This window comes from Capsicum annuum, chromosome 12 (genome assembly GCF_002878395.1).
Source record: "Capsicum annuum cultivar UCD-10X-F1 chromosome 12, UCD10Xv1.1, whole genome shotgun sequence".
Classification (NCBI taxonomy): domain Eukaryota; kingdom Viridiplantae; phylum Streptophyta; class Magnoliopsida; order Solanales; family Solanaceae; genus Capsicum; species Capsicum annuum.
This window is the reverse complement of record NC_061122.1, coordinates 30854295-30861699: the sequence shown is the minus strand read 5'-3', so window position 1 is coordinate 30861699 and position 7405 is coordinate 30854295.

The following is a 7405-nucleotide window of genomic DNA, read 5'->3' as shown; positions in this document are numbered from 1 at the left end:
TCTTTTACATCTTTGTTTATTGAAGGTAACTTTTTAAAACTTTCTATACGTACAAATGCACCTTTTATTTTCAATCTAAAAATAAAATTGTAAAATAATATGAAATACCCTGGAAAATTTTTCGTTGAAATTTTGTGCGTAAACGTGTTGGGTTCTATCTTCTAGAATGAACTATAAATTTTTCATGCGGAATGTCTTAGATTATAACCCACCATTGCGTAGAGTATCGAATAACCTTTCCAACGATATATGGATCTTCCAAAACGGACATCCGAGCGACGAGTTATGAGCATTCCGATCGAACCGTGAATAGTAGTGAACAGTAAAACATTCAGGAAAAAGTACTGAGGCCTGGCGTATTTTTGCTCCAACTTTAAATGATCATAACTCCTTGTACATAATAGTCTGGCTGATATACTATATATCAACGGAAAGCTCTGCGAGTCCTCTTTTCGATGAAATTGGTTTCATCCAATTTGTCTATCGAAGCAAAAAGTTATGGTCGATCTACTTCAGCTTATCAAAAGTGAATTTTTGGGTCAATTTCAAATGATCATAACTCCTCGTACACAATGATCTGGGTGAGATACTATATATCAACAGAAATATATGAGGAGTCCTCTTTCTAATGAAATTGGTTTCATCCAATTTGGATATCGGAGTAAAACATTATGGTTGATCTACTTCAGACTATCAAAACAGTCCACCAAAGGACAGATTCGAGAATTTATTTGATTTTTAGGGGCGTTTTGGTCATTCCTCCTCACCCAAAATCCATCCAAACCCTATATTAAAGCCTATTAGAAGCATTATATGTTATATTTCATCAAATTCCCTGAAAAAGAAAACCCTAAGCTCCTACAACCAACTTCAAGAACCTCCAAAGTTCACCATTTATTTCTGCAAATTTATTCAAGATTCCAAGTTCCTAGTTCAAGAACTCCAAGAACCATCATTCAAAGGCACGATTAACATCTCAAAAATGAGTATCGATTTAAAGTTCATCATTCAAAGTATGTGGGATTTTTCAACAAGAACTCTCTTTTGTTCTTGTGCCCAAAAGTAATTTTCTTTACAAAGGCATGATTTTTATTTGATTTTTATGAATTTGAAGCATGAACCCATATCTTATGATGATTATTATGAAATCTTGATGTTTATGATTTTGAAATATGAATTTACATGTGTGGTGATATAAAGCATGAATCTTGAACGATATTTATCATGATTTTGATATTTGGGTCGTGAATCTCCATTGGAAATTGTATTTTTTTTAGAAAGTGTGTGTTATAAGCACGTTGATGTTGAATATTTGAGATATTTTGAATGATTTGACCTTTTGGTCTTAACGGAGTTGTTTTGAACTCGAGTGTGAAAGAAATCCACAACGTGGTTGATTTTGATAGATGGGAAGCATGATGGCTCCCGATGTATATTTATATATTACTGAAATTATTTTGTTGTGGATTGTCTTTGAAATGATCTGAGCTAAGTCCGAGAGAAATCTTTAGCACCGAGTGGGAGGTATAAAGCGACCTTACTTTCCTAGAATTACGTGCCCCCGTAGAAGTGAGCCTGAGGCTGATTTATATAGTGATCACTAGTTTGTGTGGTTTTGATATCGATAGTCCTACTCTGATGGAAAGGATAGGACGGCTCTCCCCAACGTGGGTTGTACGTTGGACTCCATGTAGCTCACATAGTTTATGTCGGTTATAGGATCTCCCAGTGTGTGTGTGTTTCCTTGTGTTTATGGTGAATGGTGAAGTGATTTGAAAGTGGAATTGTGAAAGTTATTCTTTTGAAAGATTTAAATGATATTTACATTATGAGAAATGATATTCTTGATGAACTGAAAGTGATTGACAGATTATATGATGACTCACATGTGTTATTATACTTATTTCATCCTCTCATGATTATGATGATTTTCTTCGGGCTATATGAGTCTTTCATACATCCTGCTTATTTCTTATAAATATTTATGATGATGATGTTTATACAACTGCATACACCCCCATATACTCGGTTCCTTTCCATGGTATTGACCCACATCTTCGGATGTGGGCTGCATTTTCTTGGAATGTAGGTTCAGGTGCTCAGTTCTAGGTTCGACAGTGATTCTTTGGGCACGCTGTTCTACATCCTCTGTTGTGGTGAGTCCTTATGTTTTGAGGACGTGATGTCTGATGTTAGTTTCACGGAATTGTTTACATTTGATAACTGAGTATAAGTCAGTTGGGGCATGTCTTAATGGCTCGCTGGTTTTATTGATTTTCTTAGAGGCTTGTCAGACTAGTATAGATGTTGGGAGTTGACTAATAAGTCGTATTTTGTTATCTTTCTAACATTCTTTTATTCTTGGATGATGATTACTTTGTTGATATTTGAGGGTTATTTATGGAAACCCCATTGATTTGTGTTGAATTGAATGAAAATCGCTCAAAGGGTTAGCTTGGGGCTACTCGTAGCCTCAAGCACCGTGTGATGCTCTAGGACTCATTTTCAGGGCGTTACATAATATAATTTGATAAAATACCGACTTATATGGAAAATCAATACATTGATTAATTGTCTATGCAAAAGATATTGATTTATCTATATCTTAGCCTTAGCCTTCAAATTTGAGATGGTAGAGTCTCGTGCTAATAAAGTGTTATAAGGAATTTGGATTATATTAATATTATATTATATTAATAGTAAAATAATAATATAATAATATAATAATACATGTTTCTTACTACTAAGGATCCACTCGTATTGTGGAATAGCCTAAAAGAAAGGTTTGACCACTTAAAGATGATCAACCTCCCAAAAGCACGATACGAATGGATGCATATGAGATTTCAAGACTATAAGTCCGTTCATGAATATAATTTTGCCATGTTCAGAATTTCTTCTCAATTGAAACTATGTGGAGAGACAGTCAATGATGACGATATGATGGAAAAGTCACTCTCCACTTTTCATGCCTCGAATGTGTTGTTACAACAACAATATCGAGAAAAAGGTTTCAAGAAGTATACTGAACTAAGTTCTCATATTTTCGTGGCTGAACAAAATAATGATTTGTTGATGAAAAATCACCAGAACCGACCAATTGGTATCTGCACCATTCCCTGAGGAAAATGATATGCACGTTCACCATGCTAGGTATGGAAAGGTCGCAGCCTTGGTCGTGGACGTGGTCATCGTCATGGTTGTGATGACCAAGAAAGAAACCCTGTTCTGGGTGTTAATTATTCATCGAACAAAAAGAAAAAGGATGAAAAACATGAAGTAATTACTAGTTTCTGATGTGGTAGAAAAGGATATTATTCACATGACTATCGTGCTCTCAAGCACTTGGTTGATCTTTATTAAGCATCACTAAAGAAAAAAGAGATAAATCCCGAGACTAACTTTCTCTCTAAAAATAATGTTGTCATAAAAAGTTTGGATATAACAGACATCTTTGAGCATTCTGAAGGAAAAATTGATCACTTGATTGGTGATGGCTCCGTAAACATGGAAGAATGACTGATTTTTAATTTTTTTTATTGTTGTTGGAAAGCCGTACTACCGATCATTCGTTATAGTAAAATTTATCATACCATTTAAAGTCGGTCTAATTGGGTTGGGTAAATTTTAATCATGTTAGGTGCCTACTTAGACTTGAAAAAATGAGAACGATCCATAAATGCCTCAAGGACGCGAGAAACATATCAAAACTTGTCGTATGACCAGAAAGTACTGCTACCGAAAAACCACACATTAATATAATTAAATAATCTAAAATAAATTAAAATTGGGATTTAAGTAACTTTAGGGCCAACAAAATGTTATGTATCCGAAAGATTAATTTAAGCCAGACATAAGTCATTAAAGCGACCGTGCTAGAACCACGGGACTCGAGGGGTGCCTCACACCTTCCTCTCGGTTAACAAAATTCCTTATCCAAATTTCTAGTTTGCAGACCAATTATAAAGATTCATTTTTTTTGAATGAGGATTCAATAAGGTGACTTGGAACACCCAAACTCAATTCCAAGTGGCGACTCTGTAAAATAAATAATTCCATTTAAAAACATCACTTTAATTGGAAAAACCCATTTTCTCTAAAACCAACTTCCTAGTGGGGTTGGAGCGGTAAAAATAGGGGTGTGACATTGTATTTAGAATTTTTCTAAAAAATAATTGCTAGAAAAAGAGACTTCGTGTCTACTAAATACTTACCTTGAGCGCAGGTACGGTCAAAGGAGATGGACCTATAAGGCCACAATCAAAGGATTTTCCAAGAGAAGGAAGAACAAAAAATCATCCTCAAATTAGCCATAAGACGACATAAATGGTACTTGCAGAAAGCAAAAAACATAGACAAATGGACTCAGGTGAAACTATTTTCAAATCGCCAAAAGAGCAATTGAATTTCATCTAATTGCCAAGAGGGTCATTGCATTTTATTTCATTGCTAAGAGGGTCATTGCATTTTATTTCACTTCCAAGAGGGCCATTGCATATCATTTCATTGCCAAGAGGGCTACTGTATATCACTTCATTTCGAAAAGGGCTATTGCATATCACTTCATTGGCAAGAGGGCCATTGCATATTATTTCATTACCAAGAGGGCCATTGCATACTTTCTCATTACTAAGAGGGCCATTGCATATCATTTTATTGCCAAGAAGGCCATTGCATGTCTCTTCATTTCCAAGAGGGACATTGTATATAATTTCATCACCAAGGGAGCCATTGCATACAATCTCATTGCCAAGATGGCCATTGCATATCATTTTATTACCAAGAGGGCCATTGTAGACCATCTCATTGTCAAGAGGGCCATTGCATATCATTTCATTACCAAAAGGTCCATTACATACCATCTCATTCCAAAGAGGGACATTGCATATCATTTAATTACCAAGAGGGCCATTGCATACCATATCATTGGCAAGATGGCCAATGCATTTTATTTCATTGCCAAGAGGGCCTTGGCATTTTATTTCATTCTCAAGAGGGCCATTGCATTTAATTTCATTGCCAAGAAAGCCATTGCATTTTATTTCATTGTCAAGAAAGCCATTACATGTCATTTCATTGCTAAGAGGGCCATCGCATATCATTTTCAAGAGGGCCATTACATTGAATATCCGTCGACACGCAAGATAGAATATGTTGGCATTGAGGATATCATCAATATTTAATATCCGTTGACACACGATATAGAATACATTGGCGTCAAGGATATCATTGAATTTAATATCTGTTGAAATGCGAGATAGAATTCGTTGGCGTCGAGGATATCTCAAAATTTAATATTTGTTGACACACGAGATAGAATACTCTGTCGTCGAGGATATCTCATCATGAATCAGCATCTGAATGCATCAAAAGCACATGATTCGAAGAGACGTCTTTAAGTCTCTATCTGAAGATGGATGACATATGAAGTTTCCTAGAAATTGACAATTTGAGGGTCATCTATAAGTCATATTATTTAAAACAGGATAGTGTGCAAGAATTACCTATAAGTCGATAGTTCATTGTTCATCCATAAGCCACACCAATATCCTAACTGAATAGTGTGCAAGGTTACCCAAAGATCGATAGTTTTAAGGTTATCCACAAGTGGTAAGTAAATCCTTACCAGAGAATATGCGAGATTATCAAATTGATATATCCAAGAGTTCTCCATAAGCCACGTCATATCCAAGATCAATTATGTGTAGGATTGCCCAAAGACTAGCAATTTGAGAGATATCTATAAGTCATATTATCTCCAAGGTTGAATGATGTGCAGGATTACCTCAGAGCTAGCAATTGGAGAGATATTTGTAAGCCATCCCTTATCCAAGGATGGAGAATATGCAGGATTACCTAAAAGATACCAATTCAAAGGATATCTGTATGTCACCTCGTATCCAACATCAAATAATGCGCAAGATTATCAAAAGATTAACAATTCAAGGGAAATATATAAGTCGTATCTATACAAAAGATGCGCAAGACTTACCCAAGGTCACATACAAAGAATCATTGTCAATAACCGGAGAGGTTATCATTCCATATACAACAAGCATTATAGGTGACCAAAAGGGTTGCAACATCAAAATAAAATTACACGATTGCAGGGACTATTCTACATAAAGTGTCGTCGGTGTCCAAAAGGACCACCCTACATTGAAGACATATTCAATTGACAAATAAGCTAATTATGCAACAACCAAGAGGGTTGTTGTGTTTGTTATTGCAAGTGATTTCCTTCCAAACAGGTACATGAGAGGATGAGTTTACTTTTTAGGCAACAACTCACGTGGAGATATGATAAAAGACTATATACCCCTTCGTGAATTATGTTTAGCAGTAACAATTTTTGTTTGAGACATTGTTGACAGTATCCAAGGGGGTGAAAATCTCAAATCAAAATCATAGGTGTGGACGACTCCAAAAAGGATGCAGTACAACGTTGAACTTTTTCTTAGTAGCAAAACGGGATGAAGTATAGAGAGGGACGTCAAACGCTTTGGACGCGAGATAAAGGATGATTGTCACCACCATCAAAACACACCCCTATTAGAAGGCACGTGGGTATTCTGGGATATTCTGGTTTAAAATTCACCTTCGGGATATTTCTAAACTCATAGTGAGGGTAACCTTCTTTTACTTTCAAATTCGGGTTACAATATACTTAGAGTTTTGGAAATTATGTACAGCTAAATTATTGCCTATGGATGTGAAGTATCCCACATTCATGGTTAAGAGGTTACACTCCTTCTTTCCATAACTCAATCAACTTGTCATTCCTCCTGGGCCAAAGATCGTCTGAAATAAAAGACTATCTTTTCTATCGATTGAGTCAAACTACAATCAGTCTGATTCCCTGAGTCTTAGGGATTGTAGGTTAGGATCTTTGTTGAAAACTCGACTGTATTCCAACCTCCCCCAAATCCCTTTATTCCTCAACTTTTTAGTTTCATCAAAAACTCCAAAACTGAGATAACTTTTGAATTTTTCAAAAATTGTGCTTTACACTAAGCTTTATGAACTACTAGTGGCATGAATTCTCAAGTAACCTGAGATATGTAGGAAATCTGATACTGAGGTCTAGCCATAACTCTATGAAACTCGTGAAAAAATTAATCTCTTTCAAAAATGAATTTATGGTCGGACAAAAAATAGAAATGTCAAACTTCTTTTGCCCAGGGTTACTTGCATTCACCCTACCCAAAGGGAGGGGACAGTTGTTGATATCTAGATTTTCCCTCCACGACTAAATTTAATCCTAAGTTTCTTCAATTTTTATTAAAATTATATTATTTATTTCCTCCGAATAAATATGCTCTAAAATATTTATTTTGGGGTAATTTAGTCATTTAAGTGATGATTATATATTTTTGTATTTACATATACGAGATTTTATAGATTT